This window comes from Peromyscus maniculatus, chromosome 2, assembly GCF_049852395.1.
Source record: "Peromyscus maniculatus bairdii isolate BWxNUB_F1_BW_parent chromosome 2, HU_Pman_BW_mat_3.1, whole genome shotgun sequence".
Classification (NCBI taxonomy): Eukaryota; Metazoa; Chordata; class Mammalia; order Rodentia; family Cricetidae; genus Peromyscus; species Peromyscus maniculatus.
In genome coordinates, this window is record NC_134853.1 from 112078202 (window position 1) to 112089500 (window position 11299).

The 11299-nt window shown below is 38.5% G+C and overlaps 1 pseudogene; it reads right to left on the reverse strand.

Moving 5' to 3' along the window:
• Nucleotides 1-5115: 5115 nt before the first annotated feature.
• On the reverse strand, nucleotides 5116-5977 carry LOC102915840 (serine/threonine-protein phosphatase 2A catalytic subunit alpha isoform pseudogene; annotated as a pseudogene).
• Between the last annotated feature and the right edge of the window lie 5322 nt (nucleotides 5978-11299).

Sequence of the window (11299 nt, forward strand, 5' to 3'; positions counted from 1 at the left end):
TATCCTATATTTCTATATCATATCCCCCTTTCTTTTTTTAGAAAGAGATTGACTATGACCAACAACAATTTGTAACCAACAACCTAAACAAAGACAAACATCTATAATTCATATTTGGGAATGTGGGCATAGTTTTCTAGGCTACTTCCTGCTGATTGTGGGCACTGGTAGTCTTGAGAAAATTTGAGATAATAGTCAAGTCCTGTGAATACTGGCTATAACCTCTGTTGATAGGTACCATCTGTTAAGTTTCAGGAGGTCTGGATTGATCAAATCTGATCCATCTTAACCTGGAACAAATCCATAGCCTCTTGCTTCCTGAGGAAACAAAAGCAGAGCCTCCTTTCCAAAGCAACATATCCTTAGCTCCAAATTTTGAAGTCAAGATACCTTTAAAATATTCATATTGGTTTAACTGAGCACTGTTTACAATCAAATGACATTCTGCAGTTAAAAATCCCCAAAATAATATAATACAGACTCTGTGTGATTTCCATCTTTACATGGCTTATTTTTTATATTACTTTTACTATCTCTTTAAAGACTTTATTTTTTTAAACTATTTCTTTATATAATTGTTTATCCTCCTTTTCCTTTCTTTTCTAAGTCTACATGCATTTTTACATATAATGTAAACCATTTAAAGTCTTATTCCATCTGAATCTGCCTTATTGTGAATCTATTGCTTTAAACTGCAGTGGCTAGTACTGAAGCAGAAGCCTTGGCTGCTGACTCCATCCACTTCAGCTTCCCAATATGGTAGTGATATCTTTACCCTCAGCTCTAGGAGCCATGTGCACCACCAACTCTTGGAAGCAGTAGGCCTATGCCTCCAACAAAACAGTATATAGCTCAGAAACCATTTTTTTTTTGTCTGTACTAGCAAAAACTAAACCCAGCATGCAGCATACTGTGTGGCTTGAAGATTCCTCTGTGTACTGAGGTGGAAATCTGCCATGTGGCAGGTCAAGCCTGCATGCCACTGTGAACCTGCCATACTGTAGCTCACAGCTGTACTGAGGGAAACAAATAAGAAGCCATTTTTGTAGCTGGAGAGTTTCTTTCCAGCTCCCTCCAAGCCCCACCAGTTCCGGAGCCCACTTATAAAATAAATGCATCGACTTTTATATTATTTAAACTGCTGGCCATTAGCTCAAGCCTACCATTGTCTAGCTCTTACTCTTAAACTACGCCCAATTTTGTTAATCTATATGTCACCACATGTTCTGTGGCTTTACCTGTTGCCTCTACATGATGCTCCCTGGATGGCAGCTGGTGTCTCCCCCCTCTGCCTTCCTCTCCTCTTTGCTGGTCCCGCCTATACTTCCTGCCTGGCTACTGGCCAATCGATGTTTTATTTATACAGAGCAATATCCATAGCACTTCCCCTTTTCTTCTTTTTAAAAAAAAAAGGTTTTAGCTTTAACATAGTAAAATTACATATAACAAAACAATTATCAAGCAAGAATTACAGTTACAATATTAAAGAAGATATACTATCTATCTTATATCTAGCCCATCTTTTATCATAACTGAGGAAATTATAACTATCTAGTCTTTAACCACATCAAAGACCTCAGAAAGATATAATGCTACCTAAGAAATGGGAGAAAGATGCAAGCAACTTTCGGGAGTCTTGTAGGGTAGACAGAGACAGCTGGCAGTCTGGACAGTCATCCAAAGTTCTCTTGTAAAGTTGTGGCATGTCTTTAGCCCACAGGGCTAGAGACTCTCAGTCATTTTTCTCAGTGTCCTGTAGAATGTCTGGCAGTTTCTTCTGTGAAGCAGGAACCTGAAGGGCCATTTTTTCAAGCAAAGTTCAGTGGTCATCTTTTTATGGGTCCTGCATGTCCAGTCGATCAAGCAGTCCAGGCAAGAACAGTTTCTTGCCTAAATGGCTATTTTTGTCAAGGTGAAGATAAACTCCATATGGACTGTTTTCAATGCCCATCCTCCTCTCTGAAGTAAATCAGTGCTGCCAGGAACAGACATGTCTCACTGTCCAAAAAGTCTAAATTTTTAAAATATTTTAAATGCCTATTTTTTAGGTCTTTGAAGTATTTGAAGATTACCTATCTATCTGAAATATATCTATGTATACCTAGAAGACTTAACTAACATGGCTATGAGTATGCTTATCATAGATACCTAATTATTAATCTATTTTTAATTACCTATTACAATTTTAAATGAGCTGTACAAACATAGTTCCGTCTTATCTAGGTCATTATCCCTCATTACTCCTGGACAATATTTGATAACCATTCCTTTATATATAGTCTTCTATTAGGTTAGAACCTTCTTTTTTAGACAAAAGGGGGGGGATGTAGTAGGTAGCCATTCCAACTTTGATCTGGAAGTTCCAACCCCCATTGAGGCTTTGGTAACTGTCACGCCTACAAGGTAGGGCCAATGGAGAACCCTGAAGACCCAAGATTCAGATGTGTGAGCTCCCTTGGTTCCTGGACCCTGAACACTGGAGGTAGACCAAGCAGAGTTCTCCAGAGAACACTGCCAGACTGCACCACGCCTTTCCTAGACCCTGCAACCTACATATCCATTCATTTGTAAGTTACGCCACTAAATAAACCTCCCTTTTAACTATGTGGAGTGGCCTTAATAATTTCACCAATACATTTTTAGCTCCGTTTTAGAATCTTTTTTTAAAAAGGCTTTCTCAGGTTTTAGGTGGAAACTCTTGCTCCATGTTGGGCAGCCAAATGTAGTTGGGAGTTTTCCTGTGTCCCAGCCGGCTGGCAGGTGGGAGAAATCTCTCCCACACGCATCCCCAAGTAAACACACGGAGGTTTATATTAATTAAAACTGCTTGGAAATTAGCTCAGGCTTATTACTGACTAGCTCTTACACTTAAATTAACCCATAATTCTTATTTATGTTTAGCCACGTGGCTTGGTACCTTTTTTCAGTTCTGCCTTGTCATCTTGCTTTTTCTGTGTCTGGCTGGCAACCCCCTCACTCAGCCCTTCCTCTTTCCAAAATTCTCCTCATCTACTTGCCCTGCTTATACTTCCTGCCTGGCTACTGGCCAATCAGCATTGTATTTATCAACCAATATTCACAGCATACAGAATGACACTCCACAGCAGTTTACCCTGACTGTGCCCTCTCTCCAAACTCTAAACATGCATGGCTAATTCTAACCCATACTGCTTTCTTAAAATACTCACTTTGGATTATAAATTTCCATCTAAACATTTTATCCATAACACATAAAATTTGATAGTTTGTGCTTCTTATGATTTATTAAGGTATTTTCTAGCATTACCTGTAATTCCATGAGCTGTGTAGATACTTAGAAGCATATTGATTGCAGAAAGCACACACTGGCAAATCAGGGCTGCTATGGGATCACCTTTCTGTATGCTGTGAATATGTGTTGCTGCTATTGGTTAATAAAGAAACTGTTTTGGCCTATGGTAAGACAGGATAAGAGCCAGGTAGGAAATCCAAGAAAGATACAGCAAGAAGAGGGCAGAGTTAGGGTAGATGCCATCCAGCTGGCCAAGGAGCAAGATGCCAGCAGACCAGTAATACCACAACTACATGGCAAAATATAGATTAATAGAAATGGTTTAATTTAAGATGTCAGAGCTAGCTAGCAGTAAGCCTGAGCCATACACTGAACAGTTTATAATTAATATTAAGCCTCTGACTGGTTATTTGGGTACTGGTGGGCAGGAGGGATTTATCCCCTTCAGAGACACTGCAGTGCAGAGAGGCCATGGTACAGAGACACAGTGGCATTCGAGCTTGAGCACAGCATGGATTCCTGTCTCAGTACACAGAGACATCTTCAAGCCATGCAGCACATTGCATGGCAGATTTAGCTTTTGCTATAAAGTTTCTGGGTTGCATGCTGCTTGGTGGAGGCATAGACCCACTGCTTCCCAGAGTTGGTGGTAAGCACAGCTCCCAGAGCTGGCAGTAAATTAACATCCACCATATTGAAAAACCAAGCAGGGTGGAGCCATCAGTCAAAACAGCTTTGGTCCAAGCCATGCAGTTAACAATTTAAATACTCTCCTGGTCAGAAAAGATTTACAGATGCACAATAGTACAGATTCAAATGGAAAAAAAAAAAAACTCTAAATGATTTACTGTATTGTAAAAATGTATGGTAACTGTACAATTGACCATAATTCTAAATTTTCTCAGGATCTCCATAATATTGTCAGCACCCTCAATCAGCAGGAAGTAGTATAGAAAGCTATACCAAAATTCCCAAAATATTGTTTATAAGTGCTTGTTTTTATTTGGAAGAGAGAAGGAAAGGAGTATAGGCAGTTTTGGGGGGTTTTGTTGGTTTTTTTTTTTTCCACAGTGGCCTTGATCTTTATTTTTCTTTATGTGGAATTCTACAAATTCCACAATGGATCAATTGATTTCTCTTGTTTAATGAACAGCACCAGTCATGCCCACTGATACAATTCAAACCTGACTTTCTCAGTTCTCAAGTTTATTATGAAAATGCTGTGGTGACTTGGGCAGTAACATCTTCTTACAGGAGGAAACAGTTCCATTCAAAACAACTCACCAGGTTTTCTGACAATAACAAAGAACAACGTGGGGCTGAGATTGGAGAAGGGGAAAAACTGAGTACAGACAAATCATACAATTAAATTAAATGGTATCCCCGAAAAGAAATAAAACAAGAGGGGAGGCCTTGGTATTTATTTTAAAATGTTCATTAAGCTCCAATGATAGTTTGCTATCCTCATCTACAGTCATGCTGAGTAAGCTACAGCTAAGTGGAAATCAACTGGACTCACAGGTGTTAATGTTTACATCCTATTTCTGCAGTCTCTCAAGAAAGCAAAAGTAACCACAAATAGCGCTATGCCAGAAACTGGATTCTTGACCAACAATGTAGAGACAGCATGCAATGAACTGGTTCATTCTAAAGTGGTCACGGCTGTTGATGACAAGAGGCTTTGTATTTTTATATGGCACATCTTTTTGGTCCCTGTGAAAACAAGTTTTTTGAATGTTAACTATTTTCTGACACTTTGGAGTTACTGTTGATCTTCCCAGTTCCATTAAGTCAATATACGGTTCATGGCAATAGTGTACAAGTTTAAATTTTCATTACAGGAACTAGTCTGGGGTATGATGTGGCTTGCCTCTACGAGGTACTAGATCAAACTGCAAGAAAGAATACTTAAGAGTGTCATCAAGTTCCATGATTGCAGCTTAGTTACCACAGCAATAGCAATAGTTTGGAGCACTGAAAAATTGTTACTACATTCTGGTCATGGCACCAGTTATATCCCTCCATCACCAGCTGGTGAGCTCTGGACACCAACGTGAGGCCATTGGCATGATTACATCTCAGAAATATCTTGTTCAAAGGTATAACCAGCTCCTCGAGGAGATATCCCCCAGCCACCACGGTCATCTGGATCTGACCACAGCAAGTCACACATTGGACCCTCATGAGGAACTTCTTGAAGGCGGTCAAGTGCTCAGATGTGATCCAGTGTGTCTATGGATGGTGACAGACCACCATGTAGACAGAAGATCTGCCCATCCACCAAGGCAATGAGAGGAAGATAGTCAAAAAGGTCTGTGAAGTATTTCCAAAAGTTTGCATTTCCGTATTTTCTTAAATACTCATCGTAGAATCCATAAACTTGTGTGATCTGTCTGCTCTCATGATTCCCTCGGAGTATGGTGATACGCTCACGGTAACGAACCTTAAAAGCTACAATCAGTGTAACTGTTTCAACTGTATCCTCTGTCCACATAGTCTCCCATAAACAAGTAATTTGTATCTGGTGATTTACCACCAATTCTAAAGAGTTCCATGAGGTCATGAAATTTCCCATGCACATCTTCACACACAGTGACTGGACATCGAACCTCTTGCACGTTGGATTCTTTCGTCAGGATTTCTTTAGCCTTCTTGCAGAGGCTCTTGACCTGGGACTCGGAGAGCTGCTTGCACTTGTTCAGTTGCTCGCACACGCTGCAGCCGCTCCCCAGGTGCTTCCTGTGGCCCCTGGCAGGTGCTAGGCCCTGGCGCCTGCCCACTGGCTCGATCCACAGTGCTGGGCCACCGGCCGCTGTGCCTCCTCCTCTGCTCACCCTAGCTGGGGACTCGGCTTTCTATAATTGAGTATAGGCAGTTTTATAAAGAAATAAATAGTTTTAAAAATAAAGTCTTTAAAGAGACAGTAAAAGTAATAGAAATAGGCAATGTAAAGATAGGATATACATAGTCTGCATTATTTATATTTTTGTGTTTTCTTGAATTTTTTGACTGTTAATGAGCTAACTGCAGAAAGACATTTGATTGTAAAGGTTGCTAAGTTAAACCAACATATATATTTTAAAGTTATCTTGACTTCAAAATTTGGGTCTAAGGATATGTTGCTTTGGAAAAGAGGTTCTGCTTTTGTTTCCACAGAGGATGATAAGCTGTGAATTCCTTCCAGGTTAATATGGTTCCATCAAGGAAGACCCCATAAAAGGTCTCTTTTGGTCTTTTGGGATCTATAGCCTAGATAATCCAACATCCAGAACAGCTTCAAGGCAACTGGCTGAGATGATACAGCCTTAAAGACTATTCCAGTCAGGACTTGACCATAATTCTAAATTTTCTCAGGATCTCCATAAGATTGCCAGCACCCTCAATCATCAGGAAGTAGTATGGAAAACTATACCCAAATTTCCAAAATATTGTTTATAAATGTTTGTTTTTATTTAAAGAGGATTGATTATAATGGTTAATGGTCATAGTCAATCTCTTTCTAAAGAAAAAAGGAGGATATAATATAGAAATGATAAAAAAGGGTAAATTGTTGAATTTATGTTAATACAAAAAACAACTATTAATCTCAAAATACATTGGTATGGATTTTGATTTATTGATACAAATTTAAGGTCAAATTTGTTTTATTGTATTATATTTCTACTCTTGTTTAAGGTATGCTTATGCAACTCATTTAAAATTGAAATGTTTCATTAAGAAATACAGATTAATAGTCATCTATAATAATCAAATTTATAATCATGTTAGTTAAGTTTTCTAGATATGCAAAAATATTTAAATTAGGTAATCTTCAAACACTTCAAAGACCTACAGAATATGGCATTTAAAATGTTTTAAAAACTTAGACTTTTCTGAACAGTGAGACACATCTCCTTCTGGCAGCACCGATTTACTTTGAAGAGGATGATGGTCATCGAAGACATTCCATATGGAGTTTATCTTCTTCTTGGCAAAATGGCAATTTGGGCAAGAAACTGCTCTTGCCTGGACTGCTTGACAGTGTGTTGTATAAACTGGACATGCAGGACCCATAGGAAAATGACTACTGAACTTTGCCAAATCAAGGTGATATGGTCCTTCAAGATCCTGCTTCACAGAAGAAACTGTCAGACATTCTGCAGGACACAGAGGAAAGAAACTGATGAACTTTGCCAAAATAAGCTAACGGTTCTTCAAATTTCGTGCTTCACTGAAAAATCTACCAGATACTCCAGGCCTATAGGCTGAAGACGGATGTGCCAATGTTACAGAAAAATTTTGGGTGACTGTCCAGGCAGCTAGATGTCTCTGTCCTTTCTAGAATTGTGGAAGTTGATTGCAATGCACTTCCTTTTTATTCAGGTAATATTATATCCTTCTGGTGTCTTTGATGGAGTTGAAGACTATATAGATATTAGATTAGATAATTTATAATAATAAATTAGGTATTAAACTTTAGACTCACAAAAATAGGATAGATGATAAAGTATTTTCTTTATTTTGTTAAATAAAAATAGACTAGATATTATAACTGTAATTCTTGCTTGATAACTGTTTTATTATATGTAATTTTACTGTGTTAAAATGAAAACCTTCCTATTGGTGAAATTATTAAGGCCACTCCACGTAGTTAAAAGGGAGGTTTATTTTGTGGGGTAACTTATAAGTGAAGGGATAGTTTACAGGGTCTGGGAAAGGTGTAGTGCAGTCTGGCAGTGTTCTCTGGAGAACTCTGCTTGGTCTACCTCCAGCATCCAGGGTCCAGGAACCAAGAGAGCCTGCACATCCAGATCTCTGGGTCTTCAGTGTCTTCTCTCAGCCCCACCTTGTAGGCATGACAGTTACCGAAGCCTCAATGGGGGTTGGAACTTCCAGATTAAAGCTGGAATGGCTACCAACTACACTTTCCTTTTTGATTAGCTAGAAAAGGGGAAATGCTACAGGATGGTTTTTCTGTATGCTGTGAATATGTATTGCTACCATCAGTTAATAAATAAGCTGCTTTGCCATAGGCCAAAGCAGCTGAGAGTCAGACTGGAAATCCAAGCAGAGATACAGGGAAGAGAAAGGTAGGGTGGGAGAAGACACTGAGAGCTGCTTGGGAAAGCAAGATGTAATGCAATACAGGTAAAGCCAGGAGACACGTGGCAATACATAGATTAATAGAAATGGGTTAATTTAAGATGTAAGAGCTAGCTAGTAAGAAGCCTGAGCCATAGACCAAACAGTTTGTAATTAATATATAAGCCTCTGGGTAATTATTTTACAAGTGGCTGTGGGACTTCGGTTGGGAGAGATTTGTCCAGACTGTGGGCCTGGGGAGGACTGAAAAACCTCCCCCTATACAGGGCTCTTCAACAAATAGTGCTAGAAGAACTGATGCAGAAGAACAAAACTACACCCCTATTTCTTTTGTTGCTGCTTATTTTTGAGATTGTAATTTAATTACATCTCTCCCTTTCCTTTGCTCCCGTCAAACTTTGCCATGTACCCTTTCCCTATTCTTCTTCGAATTCATGGTCTCTTTTTTCCATTATTAGTCATGTAAACAAACACAGAATGCATTTAAAAAACTAAAATGTGAGACCTAAAATATAAAACTAAGGGACAAGGGAGGGGGAAAGGAATAGAAGGAGAGGAGGGAGGGGAAACTGCAGTAGAGATGTAAAATAAATGAATAAATTTAATTAATATTATATATATATAACTACTGAAAGAACACACACACACACACACACACACACACACACACACACACACACACACAGCAACTCATCAGATGTATAATTTGCAAATCCTAGATTTCTCCTCTTACTCCATGATTGTCTTTCTATTCTGTTGTTTCCTTAATTTGATCTTAGTTTGAGTTAGCCCACACATCTTTGTGGTCTTGTTTCCGGGCTCTTGTTTTCATTTTTTAAAAAATTGCCTAGGTTAATGTCAAGAAGTTTTTACTCTGTGATTTCTTCTGGCAGTTCTTATTATTCCAGGGCTTACATTCAAGTCTTTAATGCATTTGTGCTTGGCTTTTATGTATAGATAGTGGTCCTGGGCAAGAAGCCAAAGTTAAATATGGTCTTTCCCTATCCCAAGATTCAGAGCTCTGTGCTAGCTGTTTTCCAATGTCTGAAAACAGTTTCTTTATAGAATTTGCCTGATTTTATAGTTTTTCATAGCAAAGGGGAAGTCCAATAATGATTTCTCCCCTGTGGCTGGAACTGTACCTGCACTGGAATATAATACTTTATTTCTTCTCATAATAACTCTATGAAATAAATATTATCAAGCCACTTTGCAGCTGAAAAGATTAGCCTTTCTGTTATCCTCTAAGACCCTCAAGGGTAAAAAAAGGAATCATATTTGCTTTGTTGTTCATATCTGTTGACCAGGTGTTTGGTACACAATAGATGCTTAAGAAATAAACCGTGGCAGGTGCTGCTTTCTTCATTATTTGGATGAAAACCTGAATCTCTGAAAAGAAAAATCAGAAAAGTGAAGATGCCACTGATATCAAGTAAGTGCTGGGATTTTCAAACAGTGGGTCACGAGACAAAACTTGCCCACTTCTCTTTTTTTCTTTTTGTAAAATTGTTTTGAAACACAACTGTGCTTATTTGTTTATGTGTTCCATGTCTACTCACTCACTATGATTATCAGCCACCTGAATATTTAGTCCTGCAAAACTTAAAATATTTACTATATGGTACTTGACAGAAAAAGTTTATCAGTTCCTGATTAGTGGCACTGTTATATACTTTTCGCCTCATTAAATTTCACAGCTACCCTGTGAGGTGAGAAATAATATCATTAACTAGATGTAGATTCTCAGACCCAGAAAGGTACTTGCCCCAGGTTCAATGGTTCATAAGAAGCAGAGCACAAATTTGAATCTGATTTATCAGGCTCTGAATCCTATGTTCTTTCAACTCTTAACAGTCAGATAACCATGAAAAGAAAATGGAAGATGATAAACAGAAGGACCCCTTTAGTGATTTGTACGTCATTATATGTCAAGTGGAACCAAATCTCATGTAAGATGAAGAGTCAGATTTATATATTACAAAGAGTAATTTAAACACTTGTTATTTATTTAAAAAAAAAATTTATACCAAACCCTCTGCTCATTCAGAATTATGTGTGAGGTGTTTCTTATATATATGCAAGTATTTATTTGATTATATTGCTTATAGGGTATATGTTCATGTGTGCATATATGGACTATATTACATGTGCATAAACTTTTGCTTATTTTTTCCTGGTCATTTTATGAAGAAAAATTAACATAGGTATAGAAAGAAATGTTTTCAAGATCTGTAAGGTGGTAATTGGTAAATCAAGGGTGGACCCTAGTTTTCCTAATTCACTAACTCTCTACCTCTTTCCATTCCTTCTCAACTCTCCTCTGTGTATTCATTCATAACATCAAACATTATCCTGCATATGAGGAGGGATAAGCTCTTAGTGTCCTCTAATGTCACACAAAATACCAAAAGCACCCCTGCTGGCACCCTTGTGGGCCCCCAGCTATGCAGCATCGCTGTCCAAATCAGTGCTTCTCTCCCCTGCCTTTTTTAAGTGCCTTAAACTCTGATCAATTGTTACTTAATTTGAAATCATCCTCTGATTTTCTCCACGTGCTGAGAATGAGAATGATTTGGGGGAAATAGCTGTGGCAATAATTGAGAAGGAAACATTTGGAGAAATCTTCCCCCTCTTTTCAGGAAGAGCTGTAATCAGGATTTGTGACAACATGACTCCTTCCTTCCTTCGTCTGTAACAAAGTTAGAGAAAGTGCTGGTACTATAAATCGAGAGTTCAGGAGGTGATGCTATTGACCTGGTCTTTTGAACAGGATTGGTATTATAGTTTCCCGCATAGAAACCAGTGCAAAACATTTCTAAAGCAATTTCTTCTTTGCCGGCAGCCCTTCCCTCCCTCCTTATAGCTCTTTGCTCTCCTAAAGTGTTCCAGGTTCTTCGATCTTTCTGGCGGCTTCTGTGCATGACCCCCTCCCCCACCTCAACAACC